General features: G+C 37.9%; 1 pseudogene; it reads right to left on the reverse strand.

Annotated features, from left to right (window-relative positions):
* Window positions 1–316: 316 nt before the first annotated feature.
* LOC143680450 (mitochondrial nicotinamide adenine dinucleotide transporter SLC25A51-like) lies at window positions 317–1247 on the reverse strand (annotated as a pseudogene).
* Between the last annotated feature and the right edge of the window lie 15836 nt (window positions 1248–17083).

Below are 17083 nucleotides of genomic sequence, written 5' to 3' on the forward strand. Positions count from 1 at the left end.
TGTTTCAGTACAGAGGGATAAGAGTGTTTTGGGAAAAAGAATCATCTTGACTAGTAGGTTTCTTGTCAAAAGCCCTCAGATAGACAACTATTAACCAGACCATTAGCCTAAAGCTCTTGGTAATGATTAAACAAATAAAAAAATTAATCTTCCTATTGAAACCTTTTATGTTGTTGTTCTTTGGTTTTGAAAGAAACAGTACTGCCCATAGTTTACTGTACCCTGGACTTAAGATACCAACTAGTATGTGGCTGATTATAGACCAGCAAGAACTGTATTCTTCTTAAGGTCTATTTGGTTGATAAATGGCACCTATCTAAGGATTCTTTCGTATAACTTTTAACATGAACTTATAAGTTGCATTGATTATACTCCAAGATATGATGATGGTAATTCAGTTGTGCACCTCTGAAAAGGTTTGTCAGTTTCCTATCCTATTCTAGCCTATTTTTTGGAAAATCTTGGGGAAAGATTGAAATTCCCCACCAATCTGAGACTGCATGTGAATCTTTTCCACATTAAGTGGAAAAAACAAGAATCCCACCATAGCACCCAATACCCTTTCACCGATAAAATCATTGACCAAATGAGCACTGTGAGTTGTTGTGGTGGGCAAACACTCCTTAATGGGACCTTGAAGACCAAAAAACAAAACAAAACAAACAAACAAAAAACAGAACATTGATGAATCCATTACAGAAAAGAATGGTCACCAAACCTCAATAATACTCTCCAATTTCGTGGGATTTCAATTACCTGAAAGCTTGGTAAGTGTTTGTAAATTTGTCATGATGCTTGTGGTCTTGAAGCAATGATTGAACTCATTCATGGAGTGAAAATTGCTTCTCTTGTCCCTGCAAGTACTACTGTCATGCTCTGAGTTACAAACTCTGGAGTGCTGATGTGCTTACAGAGAAGGCAAGTAAAAATCCTCATACAGACCAAACATAAGGGCCAGTTGTTTTCTGCATTAATGGGGGAAAGATTCTTTGATACAAGTTTCAGAATCCATACTTCCTCAACTGAAATATTGCATCCCAGGCTTTGATTCCATATACCTGTTGTCGAAAGGGGACCTTCTGAATAGGAATAGTGATAGCTATATTGTTGAAAGCTGCACAGCAGCCACACAAGTAAGGCTTCATTGCACAAACATCTGTAATATGATATTTTGAAGATGTTATGATTGCTGGCCTCTTTTCATGGCTTCTGAATCCATCATGTTGCTTAAGAACTTTCTTCTTCATGAAGGACTTTTTAACCAGTTACACCATCTGGATCTGACGGTAACTTTTTGATATCTCTCCCAATTTCATCCATTGTTAATATCTTTTAGGTTCTCTCTTTTGGAGACAATTGTGGTAACTGAATTTCCCATCATTGCAGATGTCCAGACCCATGCCTGGTAGCTGTCCACTTGCAGGTTGGTGAGCAAGGCTGTGAGCCAGTGCCTGCACGTTGTACATTATAACTTTTTATCAGTCTTTTCCCATATTTCAGCCTTCTTTTGCATATAATTCATATTTTGTAATGTAACTAATTGATCTCTTTCTCATTTCCATTTCTGTATATATTTTAAATACTTTCTTTGTGGTCATCCTGGGGTTTGTAATAAATAACTGGAGTATATAATGTACTAGTTCAAAAAGATAGCAAATTAACTTAGGTAGCATAACTGTCTCTGCTCCTGTATCCCTCTGTTGGATAAATATGAAGAGAAATATGCCCTAAAACATACTGGCCAAACTTTCAAAGGCGAAGGGCAAGGAAAGAGTTCTGAAAACTGCAAAAAAAAAAGTAACATGTTATGCACAAGGGAGTTCCAATTAGATTAAATACCAATTTCTCATCAGAAACCATGGAGGCAAGGAGACAGTGGGTTGAAGTACTTAAAGTACTGAAGAAAACAATTGCCAGTCAACATTTTTATAGCTGTCAAGACTTTTAAAAATGAGGAAGAAATTAAAATGTTCCAAGATAAACAAAACCTAAGGGGGTTCATTACCACTAGCCCTACCTACAAGGAAAAGGACACTAGACAGTGGTTCAAGGGGGCATAAAGAAAGATCTCTGAGAAAGGTAACCATGTGGGTAGTTATAAATGCCAGCAATATTGTATTTTTTTGGTATGAAACTCAACTTTTTACTTCTAACAGATGGTAAAATGCAAATAATGCCCTGGCACTATGCCCTCTGGCCAAAAGGGGGAAATGCTCTCTGGTCAAAAGGGGGAAAAGAAGTGTTAAAAATAAGGCATCAGTGGCCAAGAGAGAGCAAATAGTCAGACTATTCTGGAGGCTACTCTTATGCAAGCTTCTAACTGCCATGGTTTGCTAAACGCCAACCAACATCACTCCTGTTAAGAACTCCTAGGGCTCAAACAGACTTTATAAAGGTTTTATGCACTAAGTTTGCTTTCCTGGAATCTATAACCTCCAGAAGGTTCCTAGGTCAGATAAATCCTGAACCGCAGAAGGACCAGCCTTTCCAAGATTATCAGTTGATTATATCCCCCTATGTTTTAGTGTTGACATCCATTCTCAACATGAAAAAGTAAAATGGGCATTGCCTAAAGATGCCTATAGATTCTGAGATGGATAAGAGGAGAAGGAAGAGTTAGAACAGAGAAAATAGGATATAACAGATGAATATGACATGACTCCTGAATCATATTAATAGTCCTTCTAGCCTCCAGTGTTTTGGAGCAGTTACAAGGAAAAATCTGAGATGGTAGGATGGAAGTTCATGACAAACTCTGGAATCTGTTCTGTAACTACTTGTTGAAGTGTGCTTTGAAAATTATTGCCTTTTCTTTCTTTGCTGTGTATGTATGTTATATTTTACAATTAAAAAAAAGTAATGCTAGACATTCCAGCAATTGCTCTCTGCTGGCTTCCCTCTACCCAATTCCTGCCCCCCCCCCCCCCCCCCCCCCGGCACCATGCTTAGGAAGGCTTTGGTTTTCTCTGCACTGTTTGCCCTGGCTGTGGCTTTCCCTGCCCAAGGCCCATATTTATTTCCTAACATGGATCTGCATTAGTTTGTTAAGCTTCCAGGGTGCAATATTCAGAAATGGAATGGCTTTTAAATAGGGAATCTAATAGTTACAAGTATACAGTTCTAAGTCCATGAAAATGTCCCAATTAAGGCACCAACAAGAGGTCACCTTCATTCAAAAAAAGGCTGATGTCATCTGGAACACCTCTATCAACTGGAAAGGCATGTGGCTGGCATCTGCTGGTCCTTGTTCCTGGTTCCATTGCTTCCAGCTTCTGATGTCAGTGGTTTCCTCTCTAAGTGTCTATGAACCTTCACTTAGCTCCTCTGGGACACAACTCTGGGTTCTGGCTTGCTTAACATCTGATAGGAAGGCACATGGTGGCATCTGCTAGGCTCTACCTGTGTCTAGGTTTCTGCTCTTTCTTTTGGCACTCCAAGCATACATGTCACTGTCAGTTCTGAAGCAAAAGTTGTCCAAGCATCTTCACCTGAAGTTTCTTCCAAATGTTTCCCCTTTGAAAGGACTCCAATAAACTAATCAAGACCCACTTTGAATGTGGGGAGTCACATTTCCATCTAATCAAGCCACATCCACAATTGGTGCATCATACCTTAGTGGAGAAAATCTAATCAAAAGTTTCTGTCCTACAATATTAAATCAATATAAAATGTAATGGCTGTCCCCACAAGATTGGGTCAGGGTTAAAACATGGCATTTCAGGGGTACATAATAGTTTCAAATTGCCACAGGTGCCAACCACCTCCATCTTTGAGGATGAAGCCACTTAGGCCACAGTGTCAACTACTGAAGAGCCTCTGCAGAACACAAAGAACTTTGATTCCTTTCCTGATGTGCAGTCAACCACTTACAGCTTTGAGGACCAAGCCGCTGAGGTCACAGATGTGACTGTTCTTTCTTCTGAATACTTGGAAACACTCCTGAGTGAAGTGCCAGACAGACCAGCAGCAAGTTCATTTCTCACTGAGTGGGGAAAGAACAGTCTCTTAAACAAATGGTGCTAGAAAAATTTGATATCCACATGCAAAGAATGAAGTTGGATTTCTACTTCATACCATATAAAATAAAACTCAAAATATATCAATGACCTAAATCTAAGAACTAAAACTATAAAGCTCCTATAAAAAAGTCATAGGGAAATGTCTTCCGGACATTGTAGTAGGCAGTGGATTTTTAGACTTTCCACCAAACACAAGGAGCAAAAGAAAAAATAGATATGATAGATGGACTTCATAATATTAAAAACTTTTGTGCATAAAAGGACATTTTCCAGAAAGTGAAAATAGAATGGGAGAAACTGTTTGGAAACCACATATCTGATAAGGGTTGATATCCAGAATATATAATGAACTCCTACAACTCAAAAATACAAGCAACAAAATAAAACAATGGACATAGGACTTGAGTACACATTTTTTCTGAAGAAGATATATATATATATATATATATATATATATAGCAATAAACAAAAAGTTTCTCAACATCGTTGTTCATCAGGGGAATGTAGTCAAAACCACAACAAGATATCACCTTACATCCATTACAATAGTTATTATTTAAAAATGGAAAATAATTTCTAGCAAGAATATGGAGAATTATAAACTATTGTACTTTTTTTTTGGTGGGAGTGTAAAAGGGTATAACCACTGTGGAAAACAGTTTGGTGGTTCCTCAAAAGGTTAAACAGAATTACAGTGTGACTCATGAAATCCTTCTGAGCACATACACAAAAGAATTTAAAGGAGAAACTAAGACAAGATATTTATACAGCAATGTTCATAGCAGCATTATTCATGATAGACCATAGATGGAAACAACCCCAATGTTCATCAGAAGACAAGTGGATAAACAAAAGATGATATATACATACAATGGAATATTACTCAGGCTTAAGGAGAAATGTCCTGATACATGCCATAAAATATATGAATCTTGGGCATGAATGGTGGCTCAGTGGTAAGTTCTCACCTGCCATGCTGGAGTCCTGGGTTGGATTCCCAGTGCCTGTCCATGTGAAAATATATATATATGAATCTTGAGGCCATCATGATGAGTGATAGGACACTATGAATCACATGTGCCTATTTGTTTAGGGAAATTGAGTCAAATGCATGTTTCAATCACTTCTATGCACTCATCTTGACTTATGAAACACTTTCATATGCACTTTCTCTTATAAAACTGTGAAGTACATGTTATTTAATTTAGAACACTGAATGGGAAGTTGCTATCCTTCTACGAATGTATCTTCACCTACTAAACAAGGTTTAAAGGAAACTTTCCCTTAGAAAGCTATGAATCACATATTTTTCTTAGATTTGAAAACTGAGACACATCTTTCCCTTTGGTCTATGTACCTGTCTTCACTTGTTGAGTAAGTGAATTAAAATTTCCCTTGGAGGACAAAAACAGATATTTGCATACCTATGTTTATAGCAGCACTATTTACAATTACCAAGAGATGGAAGCAGTCCAAATGCCCATCAATGGCTGACTGGCTAAACAAGCTGTGATATAGACATTCAATGGAATATTACACAGCTGTAAGACAGAATAAAGCCATGAAACATGTAACAACATGGATGGACCTTGAAGACATTATGCTGAGTGAAATTAGCCAGAAACAAAAGGACAAATACTGTATGGTCTCACTGATATGAACTAACATTAACGAGTGAACATGGAGAATTTAAGTTAATAACACAGGTTATCAGGAGATAGAAATAGGGTAGAGATTGGGTAATTGGTGCTGAAGGAATACAGATTTTGCAGGATTGACTGCAAAAATTCATAAATGGATAGCACAATACTACCTGACTGTAGCACAATAATGTAAGTACACTGAATGAAGCTGAATGTGAGAATGATAAAGGGAGAAAGGCTGAGGGCATGTATGAAACTAGAAGGAAAGATAGATGATAGGAAGTGAGATGGTTTAATTTAGGAATGCCTAGAGTGTATAATGATGGTGATTAAATGTACAAATTAAAAAATGCTTTTGCATGAGGAAGAACAAAGGAATGTCAGTATTGCAGGGTGCTGAAAATAGATGGTCAACTTCTGTGTGAGACTAAAAGGGGAAATGTTTATTTGGCACAAAATTTATATTTTGACTAGTGCATTTCCTAATTTAACTTGTATGGTCAGTTTAATTGAATACCATAAGTACATGGAACCTTGAACACCATAAGTACATGGCACCATAAGGGCATGAGATTTTCTTGGTTTGTCCAGGTTAGTGTGATGCCCAGATAAATTCCAGAATGATTTGAACAGTGTATAAAGAAGTAGTTGCAAAGTCTCCTTGGGGGAATGGGGAGAAAGGTGGAAAATCAACTTCCTCATTTGGAGAATTCCTTATATTCTTGCAAGCAGTGGGAACAACCAAATTAATAGGCTGAGCCCTTGATCTTGGAGTTCACCCCTATAGGCTAAACCTACTTAAAATTAGGCCTAAAGTCATCACCAGAGAACATCTTTTGTTGCTCAGATGTGGCCTCTCTCTCTCTCTCTAACTGACATGGCAAGTGAACTCACTGCCCTCCCCCTCTGTACATGGGACATGACTCCCAGGGGTGTAAACCTCCCTCGCAACATGGAACGGAAGTCCTGGGATGAGCTGGGACTCAGCATCAAGGGATTGAGAAAATCTTCTCGACCAAAAGGGGGAAGAGAGAAATGAGACAAAATAAAGTACCGGTGGCTGAGAGATTTCAAACAGAGTGGAGAGGTTATCCTTATGCATTATATAGATAACCTTCTTTCAGTTTATGGTATATGAGTGTGGCTAGAGGGAAGTACCTGACACTGTAGAGCTGTGTTCCAGTAGCCTTGTTTCTTGAAGATGATTATGTAATGATATAGCTTTTACAGTCTGACTGTGTGATTGTGAAAACCTTGTGTTTGATGCTCCTTTTATCTACAGTATGGACAGATAAGTAAAAAAATGGATAAAAATAAACAAACAGTAGGGGAAACAAAGATTAAAATAGATTGAATAAATTGAAATACTAGTGGTCAATGAGAGGAAGGGTTAAAGGGTATGGTATGTATGAGTTTTTCTTTTTCTTTTTAATTTCTTTTGCTGCATAGATGCAAATGTTAAAAAAAAAAAGATCATGGTGATGACTACACAACTATGTGATGATATTTTGAGCCATTGATTGTACACCATGTATAGAATGTTTGTATGTTTGTTTGTTAAGGTTTACAATAACAATATTTTTTTTTAAATTTCCCTTGAAAACATAAATCTTGTATGTTATATAGTTTCAAAAATGGTGTGAAAGGGCAGGCCATGGTGGCTCAGCAGGCAGAGTACTTGCCTGCCATGCTGGAGACCTGGGTTCGGTTCCTGGTGCCTATCCATGCAGAAAAAAAAAGGTGTGAGATGTGTCCATCACTTATTTCTCTGCTCTCATCTTCACTTATTATACATTTTAGAATGAAACTTTCTCCTAGAAAGCAGTGAATACAGGTAATAATTAACTTTGAAAATTGAGAAGCATCTTACATTTACTTCAATTCACGTCTTAACTTGCTAAACAATATTTAAAAGAAACTTTGACTTAGAGAACTATGAGTCACATGTTATTTAGTTTTGAAAACTGAGATGTATATTTCACTCACTTCTATGCGCATGAGTTATAAAACACTGTTTAAATGAGAAAGTTGTAAATTGCATATATTGCTTACACTTAGAAACTGAATAAAGTATATATCTCACTAACTTATATGCACTTATATTGACAACACTTTTTAAAGGAAACTTTCTCTTAGAAAGCTATGAGTCATGTGTTTTTACTTAGTTTTGAAAACTGAATAACATGAGTATTCAATTATTTCTTTGCACTGAACTTCACTTACTAAACACTGTTTAAGTGAAACTTCATTTTGGAAAGCTTTGAATCACACATAAAACTTAATTTCAAAAACTTAGTGAGACATGTCTTATACTTTCTTCTAGGGACTTATCTTGAATTAGAAAGCACTTTTAAAATGAAAGATTCTCTAATCTGTGAATCACATTACATACTTTCAGAACGAATTGAAATGCATGTTCACTAACTTCTATGCAATTAAACTAACTTCAGAACAACTTCTAAATGAGATGTTCTCTTATAAAGGTGAGAATCACATTGCTTATTTTCAAAAAAGGAGTGAGACATGTCTTTTACTTACATCTATTTACGCATCTTCAGTTATTTAATACGGTTAAATGGAAATTTATCTCAGAAATCTGAGAATCACAATGTTGCTTAGTTTCAGAAACCCACATTTCATTCACTTTTACATATTTTTCTTGACTTACACTTCTGTTTAAATAGAACTTTCTCCAGAAAAATGTGACTCACACATATTACTTCTGGAAATTGAGTGAAATGCATATTGCACTCACCTGTATGAACTTATCTTGACTTACTAAACAGTTTAAAAGAAACTTACTCTTAGAAAAGTGTGAATCAAATGTTACTTTGTTTAAAAAATGAGATACATGCTATTGTATCAACAATTTATACACATATCTTTTTTGTTTTTAATTTATTTTTATTTTTAAGCATAACAACATATAAACATGAATATTCTCAACATATGATCATTTCATTCTTGGTATACAATCAATAACTCACAATATCATCACATAGTTGTATATGCATCACCATGATCATTTCTTAGAACATTTGCATCAATTCAGAAAGAGAAATAAAAAGAAAAAAACTCATACATACTGTGCTGGTTTGAAAGGAAGTATGCCCCCTAAGAAAAGCCATGTTTTAATATAAATCTCATTTCTTAAAGGTAGAATAATCCCTATTCAATACTGTATATTTGAAACTGTAATGAGATCATCTCCCTGGTTGATGTGATTTAGTTAAGAATGGCTGTTAAACTGGATTAGGGGATGACATGTCTCCACCCATTTGAGTGGGTCTTGATTAGTTTCTGAAGTCCTATAAAAGAGGAAACATTTTGGAGATTCAGAGAGACTCAGAGAGAGCAGAGAATGCTGCAGCACCATGAAGCAGAGAGTCCACCAGCCAGCGACCTTTGGAGATGAAGAAGGAAAACGCCTCCCGGGGAGCTTCATGAAACAGGAAGCCAGGAGACCAAGCTAGCAGATGACACCGTATTCGTCATGTGCCTGTCCAGCCGAGAGAGAAGCCCTGACTGTGTTCGCCATGTGCCTTCTCACTTGAGAGAGAAACCCTGAACTTCATCGGCCTTCTTGAACCAAGGTATCTTTATCTGGATGCCTTTGATTAGACATTTCTATAGACTTGTTTTAATTGGGGCATTTTCTCAGCCTTAGAACTGTAAACGAGCAACTTATTAAATTCCCCTTTTGAAAAGCCATTCCATTTCTGGTATATTGCATTCTGGCAGCTAGCAAACTAGAACACATACCATACCCCTTATGGGTATGACTGCTCATTGACTGCTAGTATTTCCATCTACCCAATATATTTTAGCCTTTCTTTCCCCTGTTATTTTTTATACCCCTTACCAATCCTTTCATTGATCACTAGCATTTCAATCTACTAAATTTATTTTAACGTTTGTTCCCCCTATTATTTATTTATTTTTAATCCATACGTTTTGCTCATCTGTCCATACTGTAGATAAAAGGAGCATCAGACACAAGTTTACACATCACACAGTTGCATTGTGAAAGCTGTATCATTATACAGTCATCTTTAAGAAACACGGCTACTGGAACACAGCTCTACAGTTTCAGGCAGTTCCTTCCAGCCTAATACACTTTAAACTAAAAAGGGGATATCTACGCAATGTGCAAGCATGACTCCAGGATAACCTTTCAACTCTGTTTGAAATCTTTCAGCCACTGACCCTTTATTTTGTCTCATTTCTCTCTTCCCCCTTTCGGTTGAGAAAGTTTTCTCAATCCCTTGATGCTGAGTCCCAACTTGTTCTAGGATTTCTGTCCCACGTTGCCAGGAAAGTTTACACCCCTGGGGGTCATGTCCCATGTAGAGACGGGGAGGGCAATGAGTTTGCTTGTTGAATACACACATATCTTGACTTGTGAAACACAGTATAATTGTAACTTTCTATTAGATAATTGTGAATCATGTGTTATTTAGTTTTGGAAACTCGGTGAAACATGTTTCATTCACTTCTATGTACTTATCATGATTTATGAAACACTGTTTAAAGAAACTTTCTCTTAGAAAATTTTGCATCACATATATTTGTTTTGGAAATTGAATTAAATACACCTTACACACATATCTATTCACTTAATATTTACTCATGAAACACTGTTTGATTTAATCTTTCTCTTAGAAAAATATGGATCACATATTAAACAGTTTAAGTTGCAAGTTTACAGTTCTAAAGCCATGAAAATGTCCACATGAAAGCAAGGCTATAGAAATGTCCAATCTAAGATATCCAGAGAAAGATACCTTGGTTTGAGAAGGCTGACGATGTTCAAGGTTTCTCTGTCAACTGGAAAGGCATATGATGAACATGGCAGTAACTGTTAGCTTTCTCTCCAGGCTTCTTGTTTAATGAAGCTCCCCAGGCAGCATTTTCCTTCTTCATCTCCAAAGGTCTTTGGCTGCATGGGCTCTGTTGGCACTCATGGCTCTGAAGTTTTTTCAAAAATGTTTCTTCTTTAAAGGATTCCAGTAAACTAATCAAGACTCATCTGGAATGGGTGGAGTCACAACTCCCTCTAATCAAAAGTTAATGCCAATGGGGAAGGGGGCCAAGATGGCGGCTTAGTAAGGTGCGCACATTTCAGTTCATCCTCCAGACAACTACTAAATAACCAGAAACAGTACAGAACAGCTCCCGGAGCCACAACAGAGACCCGACACACAGCATACCCCAGTCTGGACCAGCTGGACTGGCTGCAAGACTCGGAAACAGAGTTCCCCAAGCTGCACGCACTTCCCCAAGCCGCAGCAGCTGGCGGCTGGTGCCCCTCCCTTACAGGCAGCTTCCCGGACCAGCTGCAAGTCTTGGAACAGGAAGTTCTCCAAGCCACGGGAGTAGGCGGCCAGTGCCCCTCCCACACAGGCGGCTTCCCGGACCGGCTGCGAGTCTCGGAACAGCGAGTTCCCCAAGCTGCGGCGGCCAGTGGCCGGCGCCCGTCCCCCACAGGCAGCTTCCCGGACCAGCTGTGAGTCTCAGAACAGCGAGTTCCCCAAGCTGCGGTGGCTGGCGACCGGCACCCCTCCCCCACAGGTGGCTTCCCAGAGGGAAAGGAAAGAGTCTCCAACAGTAGCAGGGACTGAGTCCAACCAAACACCAACAGTTGCATTAACAAACAAATTCTGACTATTAAAAATAGGCCCCCAGTTCAGGCGAAACTGATCAAGGCGGAAGTCGCCTAATGGGCTAACTGAAAAAGAGGAAAGGGGACAAAACAGAGCCTTCTGCGGCTGTTTCTACAGAGGCTTGGTTGCCTCTGGATTCAGTGCAGGGATTACACAGGTTGCAACTGCCCCAAATGCAGAAACAGGCTGCTTTCAGGGCTGTCAACCTCCTGAACCTTCCCCACGGGAGGGATGAAACACAACTCAGGTGAAATCCCTCTCTCAAGGAATTCAGATCCCAGGGCTTTGCAATTTGAAGCCATTAAAACCAGCCTACAACCTTTCCTCTGTCTCCACCATGCCCCCAGCAGGGAGAGCCTTCCAAAGTTAAAGGAGCCACAACATCTTTTGCTGGGGGGACCCGCAGACAGACAAGCGCCACATACTGGGCAGCATAAGAAAAACAGAGCCCAGAGACTTCACAGGAAAGTCTTTCAACCTGCTGGGTCTCACACTCAGGGAAAACTGGTGCAGGTGATTCCTTCCCCCCGAAAGGAGGCCAGCTTAGTCTGGGAAAACCCGGCTGGAGTCTGTAATACCTATGTAGACCCTCCTACGGGTAGGGAGGGAAAAGGCACCTTACAAGCAGGACACGAAACAAGAAAATAAGAACTGAAAATTTACCCTCTGTTAAACAAAACTTAAGCTAGAGGCCCAGAAAAAACTGAACTGAAGGTCAATGAACAGACAGACAACAAACTCATCTAGCAAGAAAACCCTAGGTAAGATAAGTGAAAGCAATCTCCAGAATAAACTAATTAAGGTAATTAAATGTCCAGATGCCAGCAAAAAATAACAAATCACACCAGGAAAATTGAAGATATGGCCCAGTCAAAGGAACAAACCAATAGTCCAAATGAGATACAGGAGCTGAGACAACTAATGCTGAATATACGAACAGAAATGGAAAACCTTTTCAAAAACCAAATCAATAAATTGAGGGAGGACATGAAGAAGGCAAGGAATGAACAAAAAGAAGAAATGGAAAGTCTGAAAAAACAAATCACAGAACTTATGGGACTGAAAGATACAGTAGAAGAGATGAAAAAAACAATGGAAACCTACAATGGTAGATTTCAAGAGACAGAGGTTAGAATTAGTGAACTGGAGGATGGAACATCTGAAATCCAAAAAGAAACAGAAACTATAGGGAAAAGAATGGAAAAATTTGAGCAGGGGCTCAGGGAATTGAATGATAATATGAAGCGCACAAATATACGTGTTGTGGGTGTCCTAGAAGGAGAAGAGAAGGGAAAAGGAGGAGAAAAACTAATGGAAGAAATTATCACTGAAAATTTCCCAACTCTTATGGAAGACCTAAAATTACAGATCCAAGAAGTGCAGCACACCCCAAAGAGAATAGATCCAAATAGGCATTCTCCGAGACATTTACTAATTAGAATGTCCGAGGTCAAAGAGAAAGAGAGGATCTTGAAAGCTGCAAGAGAAAAAGAATCCATCACATACAAGAGACGCCCAATAAGACTATGTGTAGATTTCTCAGCAGAAACCATGGAAGCTAGAAGAGAGTGGGATGATACATTTAAATTACTAAAAGAGAAAAACTGCCAACCAAGACTCCTATATCCAGCAAAATTGTCCTTTAAAAATGAGGGAGAAATTAAAACATTTTCAGACAAAAAGTCACTGAGAGAATTTGTGACCAAGAGACCAGCTCTGCAAGAAATACTAAAGGGAGCACTAGAGTCAGATATGAAAAGACAGAAGAGAGAGGTGTGGAGAAGAGTGTAGAAAGAAGGAAAATTAGATATGATATATAATATACAAAAGGCAAAATGGTAGAGGAAAGTATTACCCAAACAGTAATAACATTAAATGTTAATGGACTGAATTCCCCAATCAAAAGACATAGACTGGCAGAATGGATTAAAAAACAGGATCTTTCTATATGCTGTCTACAGGAAACACATCTTAGACCCAAAGATAAACATAGGTTAAAAGTGAAAGGTTGGGAAAAGATATTTCATGCAAATAACAACCAGAAAAGAGCAGGAGTAGCTATACTAATATCCAAGAAAGTAGACTTCAAATGTAAAACAGTTAAAAGAGACAAAGAAGGATACTATCTACTAATAAAAGGAACAATTCAACAAGAAGACATAACAATCATAAATATTTATGCACCGAACCAGAATGCCCCAAAATACATGAGGAATACACTGCAAACACTGAAAAGGGAAATAGACACATATACCATAATAGTTGGAGACTTCAATTCACCACTCTCATCAGTGGACAGAACATCTAGACAGAGGATCAATAAAGAAACAGAGAAGTTGAATATTACAATAAATGAGCTAGACTTAACAGACATTTATAGGACATTACATCCCACAACAGCAGGATACACCTTTTTCTCAAGTGCTCGTGGATCATTCTCAAAGATAGACCATATGCTGGGTCACAAAGCAAGTCTTAACAAATTTAAAAAGATTGAAATCATACACAACACTTTCTCGGATCATAAAGGAATGAAGTTGGAAATCAATAATAGGCAGAGTGCCAGAAAATTCACAAATACGTGGAGGCTCAACAACACACTCTTAAACAACAAGTGGGTCAAGGAAGAAATTGCAAGAGAAATTAGTAAATATCTTGAGGTGAATGAAAATGAAAACACAACATATCAAAACCTATGGGACGCAGCAAAGGCAGTGCTAAGAGGGAAATTTATTGCCCTAAATGCCTATATCAGAAAAGAAGAAAGGGCAAAAATTCGGGAATTAACTGTCCACTTGGAAGAACTGGAGAAAGAACAGCAAACTAACCCCAAAGCAAGCAAAAAGAAAGAAATAACAAAGATTAGAGCAGAAATAAATGAAATTGAGAACATGAAAACAGTAGAGAAAATCAATAAGACCAGAAGTTGGTTCTATGAGAAAATCAACAAGATTGATGGGCCCTTAGCAAGACTGACAAAAAGAAGAAGAGAGAGGATGCAAATAAATAAGATCAGAAATGGAAGAGGAGACATAATCACTGACCTCACAGAAATAAAGGAGGTAATAACAGGATACTATGAACAACTTTATGCTAATAAATACAACAATGTAGATGAAATGGACAATTTCCTAGAAAGGCATGAACAACCAACTTTGACTCAAGAAGAAATAGATGACCTCAACAAACCAATCACAAGTAAAGAATTGAATCAGTCATTCAAAAGCTTCCCAAAAAGAAAAGTCCAGGACCAAATGACTTCACATGTGAATTCTACCAAACATTTCAGAAAGAATTAGTACCAACCTTGTTCAAACTCTTCAAAAAAATTGAAGTGGAAGGAAAGCTACCTAATTCATTCTATGAAGCCAACATCACCCTCATATCAAAACCAGGCAAAGATATTACCAAAAAAGAAAACTACAGACCAATCTCTCTAATGAATATAGATGCAAAACTCCTCAACAAAATTCTAGCAAATCGAATCCAGCAACACATTAAAAGAATTATACATCATGACCAAGTAGGATTCATCCCAGGTATGCAAGGATGGTTCAACATAAGAAAATCAATTAATGTAATACACCATATCAACAAATCAAAGCAGAAAAATCACATAATCATCTCAATTGATGCAGAGAAGGCATTTGACAAGATTCAACATCCTTTCCTGTTGAAAACACTTCAAAGGATAGGAATACAAGGGAACTTCCTTAAAATGATAAAGGGAATATATGAAAAACCCACAGCAAATATCATCCTCAATGGGGAAAAATTGAAAACTTTCCCCCTAAGATCAGGAACAAGACAAGGATGTCCACTATCACCACTGTTATTCAACATCGTGTTGGAGGTTCTAGCCAGAGCAATTAGACAAGAAAAAGAAATACAAGGCATCAAAATTGGAAAGGAAGAAGTAAAACTCTCACTGTTTGCAGATGATATGATACTATACGTCGAAAACCCTGAAAAATCCACAGCAAAACTATTAGAGCTAATAAAGGAGTACAGCAAAGTAGCAGGTTACAAGATCAACACTCAAAAATCTGTAGCGTTTCTATAAACTAGCAATGAACAAGCTGAGGGGGAAATGAAGAAATGAATTCCATTTACAATTGCAACTAAAAGAATAAAATACCTAGGAATAAATTTAACTAAAGAGACAAAGGACCTGTACTAAGAAAACTACAAAAGACTGTTAAAAGAAATCACAGAAGACCTAAATAGATGGAAGGGCATACCGTGTTCATGGATTGGAAGACTAAATATAGTTAAGATGTCAATTCTACCTAAATTGATTTACAGATTCAATGCAATACCAATCAAAATCCCAACAACTTATTTTTCAGAAATAGAAAAACCAATAAGCAAATTTATCTGGAAGGGCAGGGTGCCCTGAATTGCTAAAAGTATCTTGAGGAAAAAAAACGAAGCTGGAGGTCTCACGCTGCCTGACTTTAAGGCATATTATGAAGCCACAGTGGTCAAAACAGTATGGTACTGGCATAAAGATAGATATATCGACCAATGGAATCGAATAGAGTGCTCAGATATAGACCCTCTCATCTATGGACATTTGATCTTTGATAAGGCAGTCAAGCCAACTCACCTGGGACAGAACAGTCTCTTCAATAAATGTTGCCTAGAGAACTGGATATCCATATGCAAAAGAATGAAAGAGGACCCGTATCTCACACCCTAAACAAAAGTTAACTCAAAATGTATCAAAGATCTAAACATTAGGTCTAAGACCATAAAACAGTTGGAGGAAAATGTAGGGAGATATCTTATGAATCTTATAATTGGAGGCAGTTTTATGGACCTTACACCTAAAGCAAGAGCACTGAAGAAAGAAAGAAAGAAATGGGAGCTCCTCAAAATTAAACACTTTTGTGCATCAAAGAACTTCATCAAGAAAGTAAAAAGACAGCCTACACAATGTGAAACAATATTTGGAAACGACGTATCAGATAAAGGTCTAGTATCCAGAATTTATAAAGAGATTGTTCAACTCAACAACAAAAAGACAGCCAATCCAATTACAAAATGGGAAAAAGACTTGAGCAGACACTTCTCAGAAGAGGAAATACAAATGGCCAAAAGGCACATGAAGAGATGCTCAATGTCCCTGGCCATTAGAGAAATGCAAATCAAAACCACAATGAGATATCATCTCACACCCACCAGAATGGCCATTATCAACAAAACAGAAAATGACAAGTGCTGGAGAGGATGTGGAGAAAGAGGCACACTTATCCACTGTTGGTGGGAATGTCAAATGGTGCAAGCACTGTGGAAGGCAGTCTGACGGTTCCTCAAACAGCTGAATATAGAATTGCCATATGACCCAGCAATACTATTGCTAGGTATCTACTCAGAGGACTGAAGGGCAAAGACACAAATGGACACTTGCACACCAATGTTTACAGCAGCATTATTTACAATTGCAAAGAGATGGAAACAGCCAAAATGTCCATCAACAGACGAGTGGCTAAACAGCCTGTGGTATATACATATGATGGAATATTATGCAGCTTTAAGACAGAATAAACTTATGAAGCATGTAATAACATGGATGGACCTCAGAACATTATGCTGAGTGAGACTAGCCAAAAACGAAAGGACAAATACTGTATGATCTCACTGATATGAACCGACATTAGTGAATAAACTTGGAATATGTCATTGGTAACAGAGACCATCAGGAGCTAGAAATAGGGTAAGATAATGGGTAATTGGAGCTGAAGGGATACAGACT

This window comes from Tamandua tetradactyla, chromosome 4 (genome assembly GCF_023851605.1).
Source record: "Tamandua tetradactyla isolate mTamTet1 chromosome 4, mTamTet1.pri, whole genome shotgun sequence".
Classification (NCBI taxonomy): Eukaryota; Metazoa; Chordata; class Mammalia; order Pilosa; family Myrmecophagidae; genus Tamandua; species Tamandua tetradactyla.